The sequence below is a fragment of the Triticum aestivum genome, chromosome 2A (assembly GCF_018294505.1).
Source record: "Triticum aestivum cultivar Chinese Spring chromosome 2A, IWGSC CS RefSeq v2.1, whole genome shotgun sequence".
NCBI lineage: Eukaryota > Viridiplantae > Streptophyta > Magnoliopsida > Poales > Poaceae > Triticum > Triticum aestivum.
In genome coordinates this window covers 315,588,346-315,614,914 of record NC_057797.1, presented here as the reverse complement: position 1 = coordinate 315,614,914, position 26,569 = coordinate 315,588,346, and positions in this window count along the sequence as shown.

Below are 26,569 nucleotides of genomic sequence, written 5' to 3'. Positions count from 1 at the left end.
AATCTGAAACTAATATAAACTAGCACTCTTGCAACAGCATTTTAGGGCATCAAGATGAACTCAAATGAACATGGTGCAATGGGATGAAATGAAGTACTCATCGAGAAGAACAATTTGATATGCTACACGCCCAAAACGGAGCCATGGGTGCAGAGTTATGATGCGAAGAAAACCGCTAAAATTATCTTGGACTTGGGGAAAAAGGTCAACCTCTCCAGATCTAGGGTTCCTCGCAGGCGCACGAACCAAGGATCTCCGGCGAGGCAACGAGCTTGTTCCAGCGAGGGGAAGGCGAGGGGGAGCCGGAGAAGGCAGATCCGGTCGGATCCGAGGTGCGCCGGCGACGAGGAGGCATCAGACGGCGGGGGCAGCGGCTTCCGTGGCGAGGCGACGAGCGGCGAAGGCAGCGCAGCGTCGGAGGTCGACGGTGGGGCGGCGAGCGGGCGAGGAGGTCGACGGCGGCAACGGCAGGGCGCGCGGTGGAGGCGGCGGGGCCGGCGAGCGGCGTCGGGCGGCGGTGCCGGGCCGTGAGGGCCGCGGTTGGGCCCCGGCGGGCCCACGCGGTGGTGCGCGGCGAAGTGGGGCGGCCCCGCTGATGTGGCACGCTCCGGTTAGGTGCAGGCGACGGCAGCGCTGACGTGGCACAATGCTATTGGCCGGGGCGACGTGGCTGGAGGCGGTGGACACGTCCGGCAGTGCGAGGGGAAGGATTTTAGGGTTTCGTCCGTGAATTTCGGGGGAGAGGACATATATATAGGTAGGGGGAGCTAGGAGACTCCAAATTGAGCACGGTTTTCGGCCACACGATTGTGATCGGACGACCTAGATGATGGAAGGGGTTTAGGTGGGTTTTGGGCCACTTTGGAGAGGTGTTGGGCTGCAACACACATGAGGCCTTCTCGGCTCCTCGGTTAACCGTTGGAGTATCAAACGAAGTCCAAATGGCACAAAACTTGACAGGTGGTCTACCGGTAGTAAACCAAGGCCGCTTGGCAGGTCTCGGTCCAATCCGAGAACGTTTAACACCCGCACACGAAAAGAGGTAAAAGGGGACACCGGAGGACATAGGAGCGCCGGAATGCAAAACGGACTACGGGGAAAATGCTCGGATGCATGAGACGAACACGTATGCAAATGCGATGCGCATGATGTCATGATATGAGATGATGACAAAGACAAAAGCAACACGGAGACAAAAATCCGACAACGAGGAAATATCTTAACTTAGTGCCGAAAATGGCAAGAGCTGGAATACAAATATGGCAGGTTACACACGGGGTGTTACACAGGGCCTACTCCATCGCGCGGCAGAGGCCACTTCTTCTTTGGGAGAAGAGGTAGGGCTGGCTGCCTGGATGTGCTCTTATTTGAGGTAACAACTGAATCTTGTCATATACTAGTTAAATCCGAGCTATGGGTGTGAAGCACTGATGTGCCAGTACAGTTGGTTGTGACCTGTTCTAATTTTGTACCTTAACTTTTTTTAGAAAGGGTTGTACGTCAAATTAATGTGCCAGTAGAACTTATTGTGTTGTTTGTCTGTTTTCTTTGCACATCATTCAATATATTTTCCCGTCATTGATAAAGATGATGAACCGTTATGTATGAGTTCGTTGGTTTCAACATAGCCCTACCTGTAGCGATCCACTACTTCCATCCTGATTGTACCGCCTGCGTGAAATTTTTGTACGCAAGTTCAGTGTGCTATGATGTTATGTATGATTGTGTCAACTATATAAGTTTTTACTGAGCATCAGCAATGGATATGGCAGAAAGATGTATTTACGAGCATCGACCGATGGCTCTCTCTCTCACACACACACACGCACACGCACGCACACATGCACACACGCACTAGTGGGACCCGTTGAATTATTTATTTGCTCGTGATAGCTTTTAATTAGGTTCCACTATAATCTAACTTTTTTCTTAAGTTATTAATTGAGCTTGGTGACTTAAAAAAGTTGTACAGAAGCCTTGTTTGGGCCTTTCCGGCGTCGCTGAATGTGGGCTGAGTAGCCATGTTAGGTTGTACTATACTACACAGGCCTTTTTTTCAACATCGGCAATGCAACTGGGCCGACAGTTGTACACAATATCCGGGTCAACTTCTTCGCCCCGCTGGGCTGCAAACTTTCATAGGAGGTATGCATTAGGCTTAACAAGAAAAAGGACTTTAAGAAATAATAAATGGGATGTAATTTTAATAACTGGGTAGTAACTATAAAAAATGCACCAAACGCGTAATTAGTTTTAAAAATATATTATTTTTGGAATTTGCAAATTTTAATTTCATTACTTGTTGTGCGCGCAATATTTTGTTGGATTTTAATGTAATACAAATTTATTTTGAAATTATATTTAATCTAACTAGAAATCTCAGATAAAAATATTTTGGATCCCATAAAAATGTGGGAATTTTTTTGAATTCTGTTTTGAGCGGTTGGTTGAAATTATTAATCTTTTTTTAGGAATGGTTGAAATTATTAATCGTTGTCCTAGCTAGAAAATGGGATGTACTTTTAACAAACTGTAAATGGGCTAGAGTAAATTCCATTAGAATTAAAAAATGGGTTGTACATTCTTACAAATCGCAAATGGGCTATATATTCTCTGCCACGCATTTGTGGGCCTTCTAAGTTGACACGTCCCCTAAAAAACTAAGTTGACGCGTCCCCTAAAAAACTAAGTTGACGCGTATGCAAGGCTTTGTCAACAACACACGGTTCTCGTTGCTGTGGCCGTTGGATGTCCATCCAACGGATGCCGTGCTTCTTCTTCAATCTTGGATATTCTTGCTTCAGCCGCTCAAAAAATGATTCCTCCCCTGACATCTAGGGCGCACCATTTCGGAGGCTGACCTGTGGGCCAACTAAGTTGACGCGTACCAAGGGCTTTGTCAACTTAGTCCATATAAACGATTCTAGCTGCAGTGACCCTACGATGTCCATCCAACGGTCGTAGTGCTTCTTCAACCTATGGTCTTCTTGCTACAGCCGCCCAAAGCAGCGCCGGTCGTGCCGCGTGCTCCTGCCTCCCGTGGCCGGCTGTGATGCCGCGAAGGCCTCACCACCCCCTACTACTCCCACCGCTGGCCAGGCCATCCCTCCACTCCCCCACACCCCCTGTTATTCTGCGGCAACGGCAGCCTCACACCGCAGCCGAACCAGTGAACCCTCATACTCCTCTCCGTGTGGGCTTCCACTGCCGCGTCTTCCCTGGCTCCACGTCATCCCCTTCCTAGGCCTCGCCATCATCCACCGCCCAGGTGCTCTCGGCTCGGCGTGGTCAACGTGGTCAAGGAACGTCTTCCACCGGAAGAGTACTGTACATGGAGAGGCTGACAGCTGGGTCCACGGCGGCCGCAAGGAAGTGCCTCCTTATTACGCGCAAAATAATTATTCCTTCACCTAACAGCAAGGACCCACCGGACGGGCCACCGTATTTCGCGAAAAAATGTTTCCCCATGACTGCTTGGACCCACCAGCTACACCTTCGCACGCAAGGAAGTGCCTCCTTATTACACACAAAAAAACGAATAATCCCCCTGCTAGCTGGGACCCAGTATAGTGGGAGGCTGACTTGTGGGCCTACTAAGTTGATGGGGACGGAGGGCTTTGTCAACTTAGTCAATATGCATGATTCTAGCTCCAGTGATCGTGCGATGTTCATCCAATGGCCATAGTGCTTCTTCAACCTCAGGTCTTCTTGCTCCAGCCGCCCAAACCAGCACCGGTCATGCTTCGTGCGCCTGCCTCATGTGGCCGGCTGTGATGCCACGGAGGCCTCACCGCCCCTACTACTCCCACCGCTGGCTAGGCCATCCCTCTACTCACCCACACCCCCTATTATTCTGCGGCGACGACAGCCTCACACCACAGCGAACCAGTGAACCCTCATACTCCTCTATGCATAGGCATCCACTGTCGCGTCTTCCCCGGCTCCGGGTCGTCCCCTTCCTAGGCCTCACCGTCGTCCACCGCCCTGGTGCTCTCGGCGCGGCGTGGTCAACGTGGTCAAGAAACGGCTTCCATGAGACGTGGACTGTACGTGGAGAGGCTGACAGCTGGGTCCACGGCCGCAGCAAGGAAGTGCCTCCTTATTATGCGGAAAATAATTATTCCTCCACCTGACAACGGGGACCCAACGGACAGGCCACCGTATTTCGTGAAAAAAACGTTTCCCCCTGACTGCTGGGACCCACCAGCTACATCTTCGCATGCAAGGAAGTGCGTCCGGGCAAAAAAACGATTCGCCCTCCTGACTGCTGGGACCCACCAGATATATCTTCGCATGCAAGGAACTGTGTGACAGTCGGGACCCACCTGGTTGAAGCATATGTAGCGTTGTCATTCTGGTCGCGAACGTGTACGTACATACTAGTCGATGTAGAGCGTGCACGTGTCGTAGTAGATGCATGCATGAAACATGTACACATACGTACAGCGGCCAGTGTGCAAGAAAGAAAATACGGCCATGTACGTACATATGGGCGGGGTCTCAAATGCCTACTCGTGCATACGTACGGCCGAGGCTCATGTACATGGCTGGGTTGGAACAGAGAAACTGCGTCGTCGTCGTGTTCATGGGGAGCCAACCGGCTGGGTCAGAACGAAATGCGTCGTCGTGTTCAACGGGAGGGCTTGGACGGAACAACCGATGGAAACGAGGCCTGGCATACTGCATAACGGAGGAAACGGCCTTGTGTTCAACCGGCCATGTTCGAAACGAGATCCTGTTCATCGGGAGGGGTCTGGCGTACTGCAAAACGGAGGAAACGGGCCTCCTATGGTCGAAATGGGGGTCTTGTTCATCGGGAGGGGTGTGGCGTACCGCAAAAGGGAGGAACCGGAATTGTGTTGGAGTGCTACGGTCGAAACGGGTGTCCTGTTCATCGGGAGGGGTGTGGCGTACCACAAAACGGGACTCCACGCGATACTGTTCATCAACCGTCGACCTCCTCCAGCCTCCACCTGCGACTGTTCATCCACGGGCTCCTGTTCATCCAGCCTCCACCACGCGCTACTCCACCGGCTACTGTTCAACCAGCCCTCTCCATGGGCTCCTGTTCCAGCACCCCTCCACGGGGCAACTGTTCATCCATCCCTCCACCATCTACTGTTCACCCAGCCCTCCACGGGTGGTCCTGTTCATCCAGCCCTCCATGGGGTCCTGTTCATCCAGCCCTCCACGGAGACCTGTTCATGTAGCCCCAACCAGCTCGATCGATCGGGGTCCTATTCATCCAGAGGCAACACCACGGGGTCCTGTTCATCCACCCCCACCAGGAACTGTTCATCCAAACCCCCAGCAATGCTCACTGTTCATCCAGAGGCAGCATCGATCAGCTTCAGTTAGCAGCAGTAGCGAATGAATCGCTCGATCGGGTTCAGTTAACAGCCATCGATCGATCGCTCGGGTTTAGTAACGCATAGCCTGCAGTGCAATCGCTCGGGTTTAGTTAGAGCCCAACGCCTCGCACCCACGCGCGTGCGTGTATGAGAGAAACGCGCATCGCTCGACCCCGACCACCCACCGTAATCGGGAACACCCCGATATTTTCCTTGCCCTTGCTTCTACCACGGTTTTTCCGTCATGGACAGACCAACGAATGTCATGCAGCTGCGCTCCAGCCCGCCCAGGACGAAAAGCCCATTTTCTGTCATGATTTTTTGTCATAGAAGTAGGATGCCACCACATCTATGATGATACCGGGTTTTGTCACAATTATTGTCATAGAAGTGTCTTCAGTATGACAGCAAAAAAAATCATTCGGCCCAAAATGTCACAGATGTGTCTTTTTTCGTAGTGTATGTATCGCATGTGCATAATTACGCACTTAAAATACCATGGGAAAACGACAGAGGAACACTGCGGACAAGGTCTATAGTGTGGCTCGACCCTATTTGGACTATAACACTTTTTTCCCTTCCTTCTCTTTTCTCTCTCATATTACAGGTTCATTAAAACCTAGCGACCTTACGGTCGTGCAAGGGCTCTCTTCCAGGCCCCTTTTGTATAAACGACGTTCCACTGATCCTTTCAAAGGATTTTTTTTACCAAGGAGAAACGACGCAGATGTGCGGCAGGGCATCAAGGGGATCTTCAAGACTACCTTTTCTTTTCAGGCCCTGTATACATCTTCCCTAGTGTACAAATTCTCGGCATGTAAAATACCCTTGATGTTTATGGCATTATCTATAATAGCACATTGCGGCGTATCAATCATATTGTAAAGGAAACAGTTTATTGCCAACCTCTATTCGGTATTGGTTCATTTCACAATCTATATTCCCCCCTTACTTCAGATTGCCACATATACTTTGGTCCGGCGAAAATGTTGGGGGCTCTATTCGGCCACAGATATGTTCAAAAGTATGAATACTTTTAGGGTATACTTCGGCGTCCCCAATATTGCATTATATGCATCAGCTCCAAGTCATGTCTTTGTTCCATAGATGGGTTGCCCGGCTCCTGTGATTACTACCTTACGTTCTGCTAGGTAGGCTAAGGTAGTAGAGGGAGAACTACTACGATTGTGTTTTTGGTTCGTCCGGTCAAACACCTCAGTAGAGAAAGCTAAAAAGTGACTGTCATGATGTGGCGAGAGCTGGTCGGTGATTCGGCGACTTACTACAAATCTTTCATTATTTACTCTGTGTTATACGAAGGGCTGGTCTTCGCCCAATCATGCGACAAAGGCATCCTAGTTCAAACAGCCGCATACGCACTAGGGGCTAGTACTTATCCCCAGCATCAAACTCCTATGGCTAAGAGAAAGCAATAAAGCCGCATAGTCTGATTGCCTGGTTCGCTGCGCAGACACCTCCTTTACGGACCTAGACGTTGGGTCAAGTGTGAGCACACGCTATATCGAACACCCCCGTAGCATCTACGTGGCATCTACAGCCGATGACTAGGAAACTTTCAGAATTGAAACGGGTGCATAGGAGGAAGATAATTCTAGATAAAGGCATAAATATATTACAAACCTTGGTTCATAAAACAAAGTTTCAACATCCCTGATACATTCACTCAAACATAGTATCCTTTGAGCATTGGCCCTCTACTATTCAGGCACCAGCTAGGACGTCTTCGAAGTACCTCTCCGGCTTGTGGTGGTCCTTGCCTTCGGGTGGGCCTGCGGTTGTCACGTCGGTGGCCTTCATCTTTTCCCGGTGCATCTTGACATGGGCAAAGGCTATCCGCGCACCCTCTATGCACGCTGAGCGCTTCAGAACTTCAATTCGGGGCAGAGCATCGACGAGTCGCCTCACCAAGCCAAAGTAGCTGCTTGGAATGGGCTCGGCTGGCCAAAGCCGGACCATGACGTCCTTCATGGCCAAGCCGAACATCATGTGCAGCTCTGCCAGTTGCTTCATCTAGTTGTTTAACAACGTCTGGTGCTCCGGTGCCAGGAACTGAGACCAGAATAACTTCTCTGTCAAGTTCCCCTCCTGGGCTCGGAAGAACTGCGCGGCGTCGGCGACACTCCTCGGTAGATCTGGAATGGCATCTGGAGAACTCCACAGATGAGTAAGCAAGACATATCCTTTACCCGAAGATATACTCTGCAAAAGAAAGGGCTTACCAGCCACTATTTGTTCGGCCCGCCGGATCTCTTCACAAGAACTTTGGGCCTCAGTCTGTGCCCCTTTTGACTCCTGGAGGGCCTTGGCGAGTTCGGCCACTTGGTCCGTCGTCTTCACCTCCAGGGCCTCGCACTTGACGATGGTGTCCTTCAGTTCTTGCTCCACTTCGGCCACCCTCTCCTTGTGTTGGTGGCGGGCGACCTGTTCGGTCTTCAGTTCCACAGCCGCTTTGTCAACGGCTGCTCTATTTGCCTTCGCCACCTCCCTGGCTTGGGCAAGGGCGCTCTTGAGGGTCTCGACCTCGGCCACGCCAACTGCAATCACAATCACAGCAGTAAATGAGTTCAACTTCCAATTTGCATATTACTTCAGATACATGATCAAACTCTTTAAAAATATACGCATACCTTGCGTCTCATCGAACCACTTGTTAATGCGGTCGATTTCATCATCGGCCAACTTCAGTTTGCGATTAAGCTCGGAAACCTCGTCGGCCTGGGCGGTTGCCGCCAACAGGGAAGACTATCATACATAGAAAAGTATGTCACCTCTTTCGATTATATTGTGATCCTCTGTCTGGCTTTTTCAGCACCGGACAGAGACTTAGGGGATACTATTTGTATACATGTATATTTCCTTCATATGACAAAGCGTCTAGAGCATTACGTCGCATACATCAAAGCCTTTAATAGGCTTGTGAAGGCTTCGTTCAACCCACTCTTGGCAGACTGAACCTTCTCTACCACCGCACCCATCAGGGTGCGGTGCTCCACCATGATGGAAGCACGTCGCAGTGCTTCCGCCAAAGTATTCGGCGCCTCTGGATTAGTGGAGGCCACCGCTGGAGCTGATGCTCTCCCCTCCTCCAAAGGGGTTGCTCGCCCGATTCTGGAGCCACGTTGGTCTCTGGAACAATGTCCAGCTGGGGGCCGGCCTGGTCAGGGCCCCCGCCGTCGTTCTTCATGAGGGTCACACCTCCCATGTCTTTGGCGGCCGAGGTATTACCCTCGGGCGCCATCTCGCCAGCCTCAGCCACCTCTGCGCGGCCTGGAGAGGACCTTCGGGACAACACCTCGGTGTCATTCGCGATGATCGGCGAAGGGTCTCATGGAGGCGTCTTGCTCTCTGCCATCTCTGGTGGTAGAGAACTCCCCTCAAATAGTGAAGTGTTGGGGAGGTCACGAGTAGGGCTGAAAGATACACAGTACGATATGCTATATTATAAAGACATAGTGGACCAAAGACATATAATAGATCTTGGGGCACTTACGATTTGGCCAGGGGCTTCACCCTGGGAAGCCTCTCGGGGATGGGTTCAGCCTCTGAATCTAAACCATCCAAGAGGGCCATCTTCCCTCTCTTGGGTACCTCCTCCTTCGGGTATGTGGAGGATACCCTCTTCTTCTTCCTCCCCATAAGAGGGGAGTCACTTTCCGCCTCCTCTTCGTCTTCATCTCCCTCGTGGGAGGAGGGGATTTCGGTCTCTCTGAACACTACGTCCGAAGTACCCTTGTGGCGGAGGCCACCTTTGGCCTCATTGCTCTTCTTCTTGGCCTCCTTCTCCGGCGCCTGATAAGGCATCGAGACCAGCATCTCCAGCAGCTGGGGTGTGGCTGGATCTTTAGGCAGCGATGCCGGACACTTGATCCGCTCTGCCTTTGCTATCCAGCCCTCTACGAGGGACAGAATCTCATTATGTCTGAAAACTTATTGATCGAATATATATTCAGAATAACACACTTACCGTTGTGGACGGATTCTCGCTGTCAAGACAGATGTCTTCGGTCTTCTTCGGCCACGCTTTCTGGGCCTTGAAGAGAAGCTTCCAGATATCTTGGTGCATTGTGCCGAAGAAGTGCTTCAGGGTCCGAGGATCTTCCGAATTAAACTCCCACACGTGGGAGGGCTGGAGTTGGCAGGGAAGAATCCGGCGGAAGACCATCACCTGAATCACATTGGCAAGACTGTTGTCCTTGCTTATCGTGTTTGAGATGTTGTTTTGTAGAATCAACAGTGGATCCCCAGTCCATAACCTGGGTGGTCCATGATCTAAGCCGCATAAGGGCTCCGGATCTGAACTCAGGAGTGGCCGCCCACTTGGCGTTGCGGTGTTCGGTGATGTAGAACCACTCCTACTGCCACACCTTGACGGTCTCCACGAAGGCCCCTTTAGGCCAAACGGTGTTGGGAAGCTTGCTCACCATGGCGTCGCCGCAGTCCGCATGCTGCCCGTCGACCACCGTCGGCTTCACATTGAAAACTTTTAGCCATAGGCCAAAGTGTGGGGGGATGCGGAGTAGCGCCTCAGACACGACGATGAACACCGAGATGTGGAGGAATGAATTTGGGGCTAGATCATGGAAATCTAGCCCGTAGTAGAACATGAGGCCACGGATGAAGGGGTGGATAGGAAACCCTAGCCCACAGAGGAAGAGGGGGATGAATACCACCCTTTCGCTGGGCTCTGTAGTGGGGATGACTTGATCCTTGGCGGGGAGCCTGTGTGCGACGTCCGCAGATAGATATCCCGCCTCCCGGAGCCCCTTGACGTCCTTCTCTATGATGGAGGAGGCCTCCCACTTGCCCTTCGAACCTGATCCAGACATGGCTGGAGAGGTTGGTGGCGGTGGGAAAGATTGAAGTTTGGGTGCTGGAGCTCGACGATGGGAAAGCAAGAGAAGGAAGAAGGCGTGGGAAGGAAGAGGAATCTTTATCCTCTTATATATGAAGTGAATATCAAACGCCCCCCTCAAGCCTTAACACTCGCCTGTTCCCTAGGGGTCATGCGAATGGCACGGTTGGATTACCCAAAACCATATTGATGAGGATCCCACGATAAGCGAACACGATCTCTATTTTAACAAGACGTGTCAATAGAGGTTATGCCTCGAAACGCGAAACGGTTGGCGAAAAATGGTTCGAAATGTTAAGAGGCCATATGTGACGTTTCACCTAAAAGTTGTCAGTTGAGAAATATTATTTTGATTAAATATCTTGCCTTCATGACTAAGGGTTGAGACTATATATAGAGCCGGAAATAGTTCTTTTGTTCAGAAGACTGCTTTGAAGTACTCAGGAGGAGGAACCCGCCCTACAATGCCGAAGATAACCCGTGTGTTGAATATATCGTCATTCGAGACTGGTTCAGGGGCTACTGAGTGAGTCTTGGATTAGGGGGTCCTCAGGTGTCCGGGTTGTGTGATATGGGCCGGACTGATGGGCCATGAAGATACAAGGCAGAAGACCTTCCCCCGTGTCCGGATAGGACTCTCCTATGCGTGGATGGCAAGATTGGTGTTCGAATATGTAATTTCCTTCCTCTACAAACCGACTCTATACAACCCTAGGCCCCTCCGGTGTGTGTATAAACCTGAGGGTTTAATCCATAGAGGCTATCAGAAATCATATTGGCTAGACAAGAAGGGGTTAGCCATTATGATCTTGAGGTAGATCAACTCGTGTAAGCCCTATATTCATCGAAGATAATCAAGCATGACGTACGGTTTTACCTCCATTAAGAGGGACCGAACCTGGGTAAACATCATGTCCCCTTTGTCCCTTGTTACCTTCGATCCTCAGACGCACAGTTCGGGACCCCTACCCGAGATCGGCTCGTTTCGACACCGACAAAGGCACCCGTGGATACGGTTAGCCATGGAATGTGAAAGTATGGTGAAAAAGGAATAAACCTTAATTTATGTTGGGAACCGCCTATGTAATATCTAGCATGGAAAGTGTTGCGAACTCTAAGCCGTTTTTGTTGGTGGGAAAAGTATGTCTCTCAAAAAAATTTTATCTCTCAATTTTCGCTTTGAGCTCTGGCACCTCTACAAATCCCTACTTCCCTCTGCGAACGACCTTTCTTTTACTTTATGCATTTTTTATTTTTGATTTTGAGTCTTCATCTTCTCTTATTAAACCGCCAACTAGGAGGCACTATGATCGTACTTGAGCAATGGGTGTAGTTAATATGCGAGTGTGTTTCATAAATGAATCAACGATTCAGCATAATGGGCTAGCGATAACTTATTTTAGCGTTGATATTTTTAAAGACATGGTTGCGTGTTGATATGCTTAAGTATTTAAGTTATCATTTCAAAACTAGACTATTGCTTTCAACAATATAAAAGTACAAATGTCCATGCTATAAAAAAGAATATGAGATGACATGTTAGGCAGCATTCCATATCGAAAATTCTGTTCTTATCATTTACCTACTCGGGAACGAGCAAGAATTAAGCTTGGGGATGTTGATACGTCTCCAACGTATCTACAATTTTTATTGTCCCATGCTATTATATTATCAATCTTGGATGTTTTATAGTCATTTTATATCATTTTTTGGTACTAACCTATTGACATAGTGCCAAGTGTCAGTTGCTGTTTTTTGCAGGTTCTTACATCGTAGAAAATCAGTACCAAATGGAGTCCAAATGCCACGAAACTTTAGGAAGATTTTTTATGGACCAAAAGACACACAGTCAAGGCAGCGCCTGGGGGTGCTCCGAGGGGAGCACAACCCACCAGGGCGTGCCAGGAGGCCCAGGCGCGCCCTGGTGGGTTGTGCCCACCTCGGGTGTCCCCCGGACTGCCTCTTTTCTCTATAAATACCCCAATATTCCAGAAACCCTAGGGAAGTCGACAAAAATCAATTCCAGTAGCTGCAGAGTCCAGAACCACCAAATCTAATCTAGACACCATCACGGAGGGGTTCACCACTTCCATTGGTGCCTCTCTGATGATGCGTGAGTAGTTCTTTGTAGACCTTCGGCTCCGTAGTTAGTAGCTAGATGGCTTCCTCTCTCGTTTGATTCTCAATGCAATGGTCTCTTGGAGATCTATATGATGTAACTCTTTTGCAGTGTGTTTGTTGGGATTCGATGAAGTTTCTTTGATCTCTTATATGCATGATTGCTTATAGCATCGTATTTCTTCTCTGATATTTGGGTTTTGTTTGGCCAACTTGATCTATTTATCTTGCAATGGGAAGAGATGCTTTGTAGTGGGTTCGATCTTTCGGTGCTTGATACCAGTGATAGAAGGGGAACCGACACGTATGTATCGTTGCTACTAAGGATAAAACGATGGGGTCTATTTCTACAGAAATAGATCTTGTCTACATCATGTCATCATTCTTATTGCATTACTCCGTTTCTCCATGAACTTAATACACTATATGCATGCTGAATAGCAGTCGATGTGTGGAGTAATAGTAGTAGATGCAGGCAGGAGTTGGTCTACTAATCTTGGACGTGATGCCTATAGAATGATCATTGCTTGGATATCATCATGATTATTTGAAGTTCTATCAATTGCCCAACAGTAATTTTTTTACCCATCGTTTGCTATTTTTCTCGGTAGAAGCCACTAGTGAAACCTAGGGCTCCCGGGTCTCTTTCCCATATTATTTTCCTTTGCGATCTATTTTCCTTTGCTTTTATTTTCAGATCTATTAAACCAAAAATACAAAAATACCTTGCTGCAATTTATTCTTATTTATTTTATTTGGAGTTCGATCTATCAATCTACTACAATTTATTCACGTCCGTTTGCCATTTTCTGGCGCCGTTACCTGAAAGAGATTGACAACCCCTTTAATACGTTGGGTTGCGAGTATTTGTTATTTGTGTGCAGGTGTCATTTACACATTGTTGCTTGGTTCTCCTACTGGTTCGATAACCTTGGTTTCATCACTAAGGAAAATACCTACCATCGTTGTGTTGCATCATCCCTTCCTTTTTGGAGAAATACTAATGTAGCGTCAAGACACGTCACTCCACCATTGCCGAACCCGAACCACGCAGCATCCCTATGAGCAGAGTCTATAGAGATCTCCCCAGTGACATCCTCGACCTCTGTTGTTCGCGTATGGATATGTTGAGCACCGTGCGGCTGGCTGCATGCTCGAGGGACATACGCATGGCCATCGTCAAAGTGAGGCATGAGCTTCTCAAGACACCATGCTTGCTACTATCTGCTCTTGTGAGATGCGCTCACCATGATACAGAGGCGTACATCATGCCCCTCGACTTGGATATGACCTCCATCAACCGAAACTTCTTCACAGGTATGTAGTGGGTCGCCTTACATCATGCCCCTCGACTTCGACCTGATCACCATTACCCGAAACTTCTTGGCAGGTATTTATTTGGTCGGCATGAACTCCCACTGGATGGCTGGCGTGAAAGAACGCTAGAACGAGTTGGTGGTCATGAACTTCCACACCTCCCATGAGAATACCCTTCCTCCCTTGCATCATACAAGGTTTTACCATCGTGGCTAAAGTCATCTAATTACTACATCAGTTGGACAAACCTTGTTTTGCAGAAGACTGTAATCTGCCAAGTGCCCACACGATCTGCGAATTACACAGACTGCAAGCTAATTGCCTTGTTCGACCGCAGACTCGCCTATCTTTCCACCAGTGCCTTCTTTAGGTGGAGACAACTCACCTCACAGTCGATCGTCAAAGATGATACACACTTCTGTGATGCTATCGAATTCAATGGCATCATCTATGCGATCGACAAAGTAGATGGAACCACGTATTGCTGGGACGACACGTGTAAGTTGTTTTCCTCTGATTTTAATGATAACTCCATGACATTGTTTAAACTTTTGTGATGATTGGCATATCCCTGCTGCAGCAGAATTTGAGTAGAACAATGGTAGTGTACTAGAGATGTTGTAAGTGAGTTATATTTGGAACTAGTTAAATCATGTGATTGTGACCATGTCATTATAGTCAATTTGTACCCTTTATAATCAAACGGTTAGGAAGATATGGATATTCTCCTAGCGTTATAGTAATTTATATACTACTAAATATGAGCGTGTATCAATAGCCATGTTAGTTTCCTCATTTTCATGATGTTAAAACATCCATAACACTATTGGTTTCATCTAACCATACATTAGGGAAGTAAACGTGCATATGGTTCTATATTTGGAAGTATTGAAATCCTGTCATGCTTATCATGTCTACATAGCTATATTCGCCCTTCCGCAATCAATGGCTAGAATGATATCCTCAAAAGAATTTCGCACACAGAACATGAGTATATAGCAACAATGCATGGTGTGTTAGTTTCCTCTGAACAATTTATTTGTGAGGACAGAACATGACTACATAACATGCATGGCATGGTAGTTTCCTATGAAGAATCAATTGCGAGATAAGATTAGTATAACCATGCATGGCACTGTTATATTTTTGACCCAGTATACATTTTCCTGTATTTTCCTATCAGTTCCAACTGGGACAGATCAATGTTGTTTCTTACATTATCCTACTCATACTCTGAACAATCATGATCTTACATTAACAATGTTGTCCTTTTTGTCTCCTATTTGATATGATGCAGTGTCCCTACAGTTATTGCCCTTTGTAATCACACCACAGCTTTGCCGAAAACATTGAATCACAACTGGTTGGTCGCTCAATCAAACGACGATGAAAGACTGGTGACCATTCACACACATGAGCCAGCGAAGTTATATTGCAAAAACTCCACTGTGTACAAGAAGCGTGAAATACGTGAGTATCAGAGATTGGTTGTTACGTCTAAGGGCAGGATACCAACTTGTTGGGGCCTTCAGGATTTTTGAATTTGAGGCAGGTAAAGAGCCTTGGTTCACACTCTCTGTTTCTCGGACTCAATTATCCGATTAACCATGAGATCACCCTTGGAAAGGTTCATAATGGATAAGAGGTTGTGTTTGCTAGGGAAAATTGTGTCTACATGGTGAACCCTGGGACTTCAGAATCATATGCCCCTGATTGTCAACAATACAGCCTATAGGCAAAATAAGGTGATAATGAGGAAGTTGTTTGTATTGACTTTGATCCTTGGATGTCTCAACTCCGACAGTCAGTGATGTGGTTCAAGCCTTCAGGTTGATAGGTAATTGGGTTGTTGTGTTAAAAGGGTGGAATCCTTGTGTCTCCGAATCACTGGTGGCTGAAGAGAGGCTGCAAATTATGATGGTGTTGGATCATCCCTCTTCGAATGACTTGTTGTCATTGCTGTTGGTTCTGGATGGGTAGTGTTGTCTTTTGTTATGCAGACTCCTTGTAATTTGGTCATCCTCGTATATGTCACTCTTACTTTGTAATAGTTGGCTCTCTTTAGAATGTCATTCTCATCTGGATCACGAGAATCTGAGCACTGCACATGGGTGCATTTTCATGGTGTAGCAAGACTTGTTATGAACTTCATGTCTCACTGTTTATGTCAGTAGTAGTCACTAGTTAGTGTTTGCATGTTGTATATGTTGTTGTTTTGAACTGTTTATTGTTTCGAACTGCTGATGGGCTAAATGAGGGCATCACCATTCTCTAGTGTTCAGTGTATATATCTTTTTTTTCAATTTATAATTTGAGCTCAGGGAATTTTCGATCATGTACACTTGTTTGGGGCTTTGGGCCTATGTGAGGTGTCGTTGAATATGGGTCGAGTAGTAACGCAATGCCAAATGGGCCAATTATAAGAACACTAAGGCTAGATGCTCAAAAAACAAATAAAAATGACTCTTATGCTGACATGTGGGCGTCACCGGTGCTTTCGTGAGCTTGCATGGCGAGAGCTTATTGGCATGTCTTTGAAATTGATTCTACCTTTTCATCCGCAATCACCTATCCCTCCCCACCTCTGGAATCTCAATTCATACACCAGATCCCCCAAATCCCCCTCTACTCCCTGTAGCCAAGTGCACTTTCAGGTTGCTGGTTAATGCGGATCTCCAAGCCGGAGATCCTGAGGTCCGTCCTGCCTTCGGTCGCTGATACGTCTCCAACGTATCTATAATTTTTTATTGTTCCATGCTATATTATATCTTGTTTTGGAAATTATTGGGCTTTATTATACACTTTTATATTATTTTTGGGACTAACCTATTAACCAGAGGTCCAGCCCAGAATTTCTATTTTTGCCTATTTCAGAGTTTCGAAGAAAAAGAATATCAAATGGAGTCCAAACGGAATGAAACCTTCGGGAACGTGATTTTCGGAACGAACATGATCTAGAGGACTTGGACCCTACATCAAGAAAGCAACCAGGAGGGCATGAGGTAGGGGCGCGCCTACCCACCCCCCCCAGGCGCGCCCTCCACCCTCATGGGGACCATGTTGCTCCACCGACATACTTCTTCCTCCTATATATACCTATGTACCCCCAAACTACTAGATACGGAGCAAAAATCCTAATTCCACCGCTGTAACTTTCTGTATCCGTGAGATCCCATCTTGGGGCATTTTCCGGAGCTCCGCCGGAGGGGGCATCGATCACGGAGGGCTTCTACATCAACACCATAGCCTCTCCGATGAAGTGTGAGTAGTTTACTTCAGACCTTCGGGTCCATAGTTATTAGCTAGATGGCTTGTTCTCTCTTTTTGGACCTCAATACAAAGTTCTCCCTCTCTCTTATGGAGATCTATTCGATGTAATCTTCTTTTGCGGTGTGTTTGTTGAGACCCATAAATTGTGGGTTTATGATCAAGTTTATCTATGAACAATATTTGAATGTTCTCTGAATTCTTTTATGTATGATTGGTTATCTTTTCAAGTCTCTCCGAATTATCAGTTTGGTTAGGCCTACTAGATTGATCTTTCTTGCAATGGGAGAAGTGCTTAGCTTTGGGTTCAATCTTGCGATGTCCTTTCCCAGTGACAGTAGAGGCAGCAAGGCCCGTATTGTATTGTTTCCATCGAGGATAACAAGATGGGGTTTATTTCATATTGCATGAGTTTATCCCTCTACATAATGTCATCTTGCTTAAAGCGTTACTTTGTTCTTTTGAACTTAATAATCTTGATGCATGCTGGATAGCGATCGATGTGTGGAGTAATAGTAGTAGATGTGGGTAGGAGTCGGTCTACTTATCTCGGACGTGATGCCTATATACATGATCATACCTAGATATTCTCATAACTATGCTCAATTCTGTCAATTGCTCAATAGTAATTTGTTTACCCACTGTAATACTTATGCTCTCGAGAGAAGCCACTAGTGAAACCTATGGCCCCCGGGTCTATTCTCCATCATATTAATCTTCCGTCAACAAGCTATTGCCTTTTCCGTTTATTTTGCTTTCTTTACTTTGCATCTTTATCATAAAAATACCAAAAATATTATCTTATCATATCTATCAGATCTCACTTTCGTAAGTGACCGTGATGGGATTGACAACCCCTTTATTGTGTTGGTTGCGAGATTTTATTTGTTTCTGTAGGTGTGAGGGATTCGTGCGTGGCCTCCTACTAGATTAATACCTTGGTTCTCAAAAACATAGGGAAATACTTATGCTGCTTTGCTGCATCACCCTTTCCTCTTCAAGGGAAAACCAATGCAGTGCTCAAGAGGTAGCAGGCACTGCGTGCTGTCACTCAAAAGTGGCATGGCGGCACTTGATGACCAGTTTGCGGGCAAAGTGATGATGGTAACCATCAACAGCGACCGCCCTCCCGTCTTGCCGGATGACCTTGTCAAAGGTCTTGGCATTGTGCATGGGATCCAAATAAGTGACTTGCTCGTCGAAGACTGTCCGCCACCGGCTGATTTGTTCGTCAGAGGTTCCAAACAACTTTCAACTGTAGTCTGTGTTCGAATCTTCCCTGTGTTTATTCTGCGATGTTGCGCTGGTGAGCTTTGATCGACGGCACCCAGGACGGGGCTTGGTGCCCTCTGAGCTTGAGTTTTTAACAAAGCTTACCTTCCACGGCATGCCTCGACAGGCTTGGAACAGCGAGTCCATGAATTAGCTTATCAGTGACCTAGGAGGTGAGCTTGTAAGTATGTTTATTCCTCCAGATAGCTGGGCTCTGGCAGTTATGGCATGGATGAAGAAGCTGCCCACCATACTGAAGGTGATTTGTGTTGAGATACTGGTGCAAGAACCGGGGTTGTACTATTCATCGCCACCAAGGGCGCCACGAGCCATGTTAATAAAGTACCTATATTGAGTCTTTGTGCATGTCAAAGAAGTGGTCAATCCATCAACCAAAGTCCTGTAGTCGGCGCTGGTGATAGGGTCCGATGACGACGTCCATTACAGGAGTCAACGTCATACTTTCCCCGTGTTGCTCGGAACGATGGATGGCACAGGAACTACAAAAAAAGACACATCCGTGACATTTTGGGCCGAACGGAAAAATTTTCTGTCATACATATGACACTTCTATGACGATAATTGTGACAAAACCCGGTATCATCATAGATGTGGCAGGCTCCTACTTCTATGACAAAAAATCATGACAGAAAATGGGCTTTTCGTCCTGCGCGGGCCGGAGACGCAGCTGCATGACATTCTTTGGGCCGTCCATGACGGAAAAAACCATGGTAGAAGCGAGGGGGAGGAAAATTTCGGGGAGTTCCTGGTTACGGTGGGAGGTCGGGGGCCAAGCGATGCGCGTTTCTCTCGTACACGTACGCGCGTGTGTGCGAGGCGTTGGCTCTAACTGTACCCGAGCGAGGCGTTGGGCTCTAACTGAACCCGAGCGATTGCACTGCAGGCTACACGTTACTGAACCTGAGCGATCGATCGATGGTTTTTAACTGAACCAGATCGAGCGATTCCTTCGCTACTTCTTCTAACTGAAGTCGATCGATTGGATGAGCAGTGAGCAATGGCGTTGCCTCTGGATGAACAGGACCCCGTGGTGTGGTGGAGGGCTGGATGAATAGTAGACGGTGGAGGGGTGCCCGTGGAGGGGTGGTTGAACAGGACTCCGTGGTGTGGAGGGCTAGATGAACAGTAGATGATGGAGGGGCGCCCGTGGAGGGGTGGTTGAACAGTAGCTGGTGGAGTAGCGCGTGGTGGAGGTTGGATGAACAGGAGTCCGTGGAGGCTGGAGGAGGTCGACGGTAGCCCGTGGAGGCTGGAGGAGGTTGACGGTGGAGATGAACCGTATCCTGTGGAGTCCTGTTTTGCGGTACGCCACACCCCTCCCGATGAACAGGACCCCCGTTTCGACCGTAGCGCTCCAACACAAGTCCGTTTCGTCCATTTTGCGCTACGACACACCCCTCCTGATCAACAGGACCCCTGTTTCGACTGTAGGAGGTCCGTATTGCGGTAAGCCACACCCCTCTCAATCAACATGACCCCCATTTCGACCGTAGGAGGTCCGTTTCGTCCGTTTTGCGGTACGCCACACCCCTCCCGATCAACAGGACCCTGTTTCGACCGTAGGAGGTCCGTTTCCTCCATTTTGCGGTACGCCACACCCCTCCCGATCAACAGGACCCCATTCCAAACGTAGGAGGTCCGTTTCCTCCGTTTTGCGGTACGCCAAGCCTCGTTTCCATCCCCTGTTCCGTCCAAGCCCTCTCGATGAACACAACCATGCATTCCGTTCCGACCCAGCCGGTTGGCTCCCGATGAACACGACGCATTCCGTTGCCTCGCCATGAACACGACGCATTCTGTTGTCCCCCCATGAACACGATGCATTCCGTTGTCTCCCCATGAATACGACGACAATGTTGTTTCTCCGTTCCGACCCAGCCATGTACACGAGCCCTGGCCGTAGGTATGCGCGAGTAGGCGTTCGAGACCTCGCCCGTATGTACACATACGTGGCCGTATTTTCTTTCTTCCACCCTGGCCTTTGTACGTACGTGTACATGCTACGTGTGCGCCTCTACTACGACACGTGCGCGCCTCTACATCCACCAGTATATATGTACGTACACGTTCGCGACCAGAATGACAATGCTACGTACGCTTCGACCAGGTGGGTCCTGACCGTCCGACACTTCCTTTCGTGCGAAGATGTAGCTGGTGGGTCCCAGCAGTCAAGGGGAAACGTTTTTTCGCGAAATACAATGGCCCATCTAGTGGGTCCCCGCTGTCAGGTGGAGGAATAATTATTTTGCACGTAATAAGGAGGCACTTCCTTGCTGTAGCCATGGACACAGTTGTTAGCCTCTCCACCTACAGTCCATGTCTGATGGAAGCCGTTCCTTGACCATGTTGACCACGCCATGCTGAGAGCATCAGGGCGATGGACGACGGTGAGGCCTAGGAAGGGGACGACGCGGAGCAGGGGAAGACGCGGCAGTGGATGCCCACGCGTAGAGGAGTACGAGGGTTCACTGGTTTGCTGCGGTATGAGGCTGCCGTCGCCGCAGAATAACAGGGGGTGTGGGTGAGTAGAGGGATGGCCTGGCCAGCGGTGGGAGTAGTAGGGGGCGGTGAGGCCTCCGCTGCATCGCAGCCGGCCGCGGGACGAGGCACGACCGACGCTGGTTTGGGCGGCCGGAGCAAGAAGACCAGAGGTTGAAGAAGCACTACGGCCGTTGGATTGACATCGTACGGTCACTGGAGCTAGAATCGTGCATATTGGCTAAGTTGACAAAGCCCCCCATCCCCGTCAACTTAGAAGGCCCACAAGTTAGCCTGCTACTATACTGGGTCCCAGCTAACAGCGGGAGTATTCATTTTTTTTTTGTGTAATAAGAAGGCACTTCCTTGCGTGCGAAGATGTAGCTAGTGGGTCCGAGCTGTCAACGGCGGTAACGTTTTTTCGTGAAATACAGAGGCCCTTTCAGTGGGTCCCTGATGTCAGGTGGAGGAATCATTATTTTGCGCGTGATAAGGAAGCATTTCCTTGCGTGCGGCCGTGGACCCAGATGTCGGCCTCTCCACGTACAATCCACTTCAGATGCATGTCGGTCGTTGACCATGTTGACCAGGCTGCGCCGAGAGCACCAGGGCAGTGGACGAGGTGAGGCCTAGGAAGGGAACGACACGGAGGCAGGGAAGACTCGCAATTGTTTCCCACATGGAGGGGAGTACGACTGTACGATGGTTTACTGGTTCGTCTGCCGTCGCCGGAGAATAACAGCAGGTGTGGGTGAGTGAGGGATGGCTAGGCCAGCGATGGGAGTACGATGGGGCAGTGAGGCCTGCGCGGCAGCAGAGCCGGTCGTGGGGAGGAGGGAGCAGGCAGTCCCACCGGTGCTTGTTTGAGCGGCTAGAGCAGGAAGAGCAGAGATTGAAGAAGCATGACGGCCGTTGGATGGCCATCCAACAATCATTGCTTGTGCGTCAACCTTTTTTTACGAAAGCCTCAAATCTATGGAAAACAGCATACAACCCATCTGCCATTATTTCTAATAATTTACAGCCCATTTGCTAATTATTAAGGTTTTTTTGGAGCCCATATTCTTTTTGTTAGCATTACAGCCCATATTGTGGCCACGGTTAAAAAATTATAGGAAATTTTGCATATTTCGGTGCGGTCCAAACTGTTTTTAATCCCGAAATTTCGACTCACATTCAAACTGATTTTAAAAATAAATGTATATCAATATAAAATCCAACAAATTCTCCACGCATAAAAATTAATGTAATTTCAAATCTCGAAATGAAAAAAAAGATATTTGAAACTAATTGTCGGTTTGATGTGTTTTAAAAATGTACAACCCATTTCTCATTACTGATGGGCCATTTTCTCGGCTAGCCGAATGAAAGCTCTCCTTGTCTTGAAAGATTTGCAGCCCAACAGGCCTGACAAAGCGACTTACATGGCAAATCACAAAAAAATTGGGATGTGGCTGTGGACCCAGCTGTCAGCCTCTCCATGTACAGTACTCTTCCGATGGAACGTCGTTGACCACGTTGACCACGCCGCGCCGAGTGCACCAAGGCGGTGGACGACGGGGAGGCCTAGGAAAGGGACGACGCGGAGCCGGGGAAGACGCGGCAGTGGATGCCCACGTGGAGAGGAGTACGAGGGTTCACTGGTTCGGCTGCGATGTGAGGCTGCCGTCGCCGCAGGGCCTGGCTAGCGGTGGGAGTCGTAGGGGTGATGAGGCCTCAATGGTAGCACAGACGACCACTAGAGGCAGGAGCAGGCGATCTCCCCGGGGCTGGTTTGGGCGGCTGGTGCAAGAAGAGCAGCGATTGAAGAAGCAGCAGGACCGTTCAATTCAAATCCAACAGTTACTGCTGCTATAATCGTTTGTTGACTAAGTTGACAAGCCCTACGTACGCGTCAACTTAGTAGGCCCACAGGTCAGCCTCCCAACCGGTGCGCCCCAGATGTCAGTGGGAGGAATGATTTTTTCGTGTAATAAGGAGGTAGTTGATTGCGTGGGGCCAGGCCAGCGGAGGGAGCAGGGTGGGCCGGGGAAGCCTGCACGGCATCACAGCGGGCCACAAGAGGAGGGAGCAGGCAGTCCCGCCGGTGCTAGTTTAGGCGGCTCAAGCAGGAAGATCAGAGATTGAAGAAGCACGTCGGCCGTTGGATGGACATCCAACAGTCACTGCTGCTAGAATCGTGTGTTTAGTGACAAAGCCTTGCGTAAACAAGTCATCCTCGAAATCTGTGGTGTGTACAACCCATTTGCTATTATTTTTATAATTTTTACTCATTTTCTAATTCATATGGAATTTATTGCAGCCCGTTTTCCAGTTTTAGAATTGCTGGCCATTTTCTGGTCGGTAGCAGGGTCACAAAATTAACTAAATATGTGGGAAATTTTGAAAATTCACAAATTTTTGGTGGGAACGAAATATTCTTAATCCAAAAATTAATAGCCATACTAAAACAAATTTAAAAATAAATTAGTACTATGTCATGTTAAATCCAATGAAATACGTATAAGATATCAATGAAGAACAAAAATAAAAAAAGAAACTTATATCCCATTTGCTATATTTTTTTTAATTTTCAATCCCTTCTGATATTACTTTTAACAGACATTGACCATACTCTTAAGCCAGGCCGGAATGCAGCCCTCCTCGTCTTGAAAGATTTGCAGCCCAGTAATTCGGAGAAAACAAATAGGCCTAGCTTGGGTATTCTTCAAAAAGAAATACTGGGCTACCTATTTTCCCAAAGAACTGGTGCATGAGCATTTAGCTTTATTTATTTATTTATTTATTTATTTATGTTTAGGGGACCATGAGCATGTACCTGGGCCGAATTCACGTGAGAGCCTCCCTTCCAGTTAATTATGGGCTTCTCTATTGGGCCTTCATCAGTGGGATGCATGTTATCAACAAGTGGAAAATGTGTTCCGTATGAAAAATAGTATGTGCTACGTACGGTACGGGGAACTAAAGGATCGAACCATGCAACGACTTCCAAAACATTGTGTATGTTGTTCTCACAACACATTTATTCAACCAACAGATGAAATATACTACTAACTGTACATTGAAAACAGCAGCAGTAGCAACCAGGGCTGGGGGTGCAACAGAAGCAGTAAGCAGGCTAGAAGAGTGAAGACACAGCTCTCTCTTCCACACCAAACATCAGCCATCATTACAAAAAGGGCTACCAAAAAAGAACAAGTGTATGCATCAAACTAAATAAAGATCCTACTACACCAAGTGTACGCATCTAACTAACTGGCTCAATTAGACGTTACTATTTATTAAGCTGTGGAGATTGGCTGACGGCTTGAACCAGATGGGTGCCTGACAGGGGAAACTCCAGCCAGCAGGTCGAAGTCTGATACTTACGACCCTCTCTCCTACTTTGGGCTGCAGAGCGTGGCGGCACATATCAGGGTATGGTGCATGCAGAGACGCATGGTACGCTGTGTACACACAGTTTTGCCCGATGAACGAAACCACGCTGCCATCATGATCCTTGTCATCGGTTATCTTCTGGTTAATTGGATAATTCAGTCTGACAAACAGAGAGCATGTACCAAGGCTACTTACCAGCCTCCAGTCAAAAATTCCTGAAGGCCCAGAGAAGTTGGGATCCTGCTCAAAGACCTTGCAGTGACTGTGACTGTATTCAGCGAAACAACACATCCAGGTGCGAACGATCATCAATCTTTCGTCATCGTCTGATCGAGCCAGGAACCACCTGCAACTGCCATGCCGCTTTTCTTTGAAAGGTTCTGGGATTAGGAAGGGTAGGGACACCAGGCGGCCTACAACATCATATCAAGTTGGAATCAAATAAAAAAGGGCTCTTGATTTAGTCAATTTTAAGAACAACATGTTATGAGCTTGAATATTTTTTCAGCAAATGTTGACAGTAATATAAGCAAGCCATCATGATATCACAGGAAAGTAACATACTGCTATAACAACCGTTTGTAGTGATGACTGGAGTAGGCCAGCAATACGTCCAGCCATAGAAGGAGTCGACACGTAAATGAAGCCCTTGTGTTCAATGGCATCAGAGAACCATGGAGGATGTATGATCCTGCGATGGACGTGCAGATTTATCCACTTACCGCAGTGACCTGTCAGATGGGCGAGACCGCGGTTGAAGAACGCAATTAGCCTGAAGTCCTTATAATTCGCAGATCTTGTGGGCACTTGGCAGATTACAACCTTGAGCAAATCAAACTTGTTATCATGTTGGCTACTGTAAGATTCTGAGTATTTTGGGCCGCGGTGCCAAAGCAGTGCAGTGTTAATCGAAGGAAGGGGGATCAATCGCCGGGTGTAGACCTCCATGAGCATCTAGCTGCCGCGACCGTCGACGAGCACCATCTAAGACGTGTTCATGCTGACCCAGTACATACCGTTAATGTAGTTGAGGCTGACGGGGATCGGATCACAGTCAAGGGGGTTGGTGCTCGCCACCCTACGATCGTTATGATGTGTGACACGCCGTTTCTGAAGATCAGGCGGCATCAGCAAGCAAGGAGCTGGCTTAAAAAACTCCGGCCTGAGGGCTTTGAGTAAACGATATAGCCCCGACGAGCACGCGGTGAGCGGCATGGTACTGAGATTGTCCACATGTGAAACAATCAGCTTGATTACCTCTGTGGGGAGCGAATTCTAACCACTCTTTCGGCGGACGCTGCTCGGTTCTGCCATTGTTAGTGCTTGGGTTTTGGACGAGGGGGGAGGCGCCTTAGCGAGGATGGAAGATTGGACGAGATTATGTGCGGACAAAGATGGAGAAGCAAATATGTGCTGCGGGAAGTGGACAGGTGATGATGACTATAGCACGCCGCTTGACTTACGAGACACATACCAGCAGCGTAGGGTCATGTCGATGCCAGACAACTTGCTTGAGTGATCACAGTACTGGTACTCCCTACAATGCTATGCCCTAACTTGCTTGAGTAGAGTAGTAGAGTAGGACTCTACTCTACTACTAGCATCGGAGGAGTAGTATATTCTAATCTAAAATAGTTACAAACTTCAATGCCCGAGCATGGAACGACTACAAACCGTGCTCAAAGACCGTGTCTACGTGGTGTTTGGACATGGGCGACAACGTCAACGCCAACGGTGCTGCTCCCGTTGCACCGTATGTGTTTCTGTCCTTCCTATTCGAAATCGTGGTATAATTCATGATTTATTTTGTGCTTATTCGGATTAAATCTTGTAGTAACTTGCTCATATATTCAACTGGCACAACGTCCCCTACAACCACTCCCGTTTCATGGGTGGCCTGGTCGATGCCTCCAAGGAGCCCTTCGTCCACTGCTATGAGTGCCCGATGCCGTTTTGTGGCTCACCGGCGGATATGGTGCATCACCTCACTGATGCGTGTAGCGATCACTGCTGGCCCTTGGTGGAGAACATCAAGTACGAGACGTGCTACCCGTTCACCATGCTGGAGTCGCTGGGGGATCACCGCCGCCTGCTAGTCTCGGAGGAGGATGGCAGCGTCTTCCTCTTGATCGTGGGAACCAGCGAGGCCCACGCAGGCCGCCGCCCCATCTCTGTAATGTGCATCAAGGGCGATGCCGCTGACGCTGACACTGACACGAGGCCGATGTACGGGTGCGTGGTCAGTGTTACTACCCCTCCGGGTCGTGTGGGCGGCGACACCGGCCTCATCGAACGGACTTGGACTCTGGGGAGCTGGGACTATCCCGCCAATGTGGACTTGGAAAACCCATGGCATCCTTTACCCGCCGATGCGGTGCACGGGGACTCCAAGGAGATTCACCTGGACATACGCATTATCAAGTTAAATGTTGATCATTAGTCTTCGCTCAATGTAATCCGCTGTCCAAGCATGTGGAGACTTCCAGGCAGGATC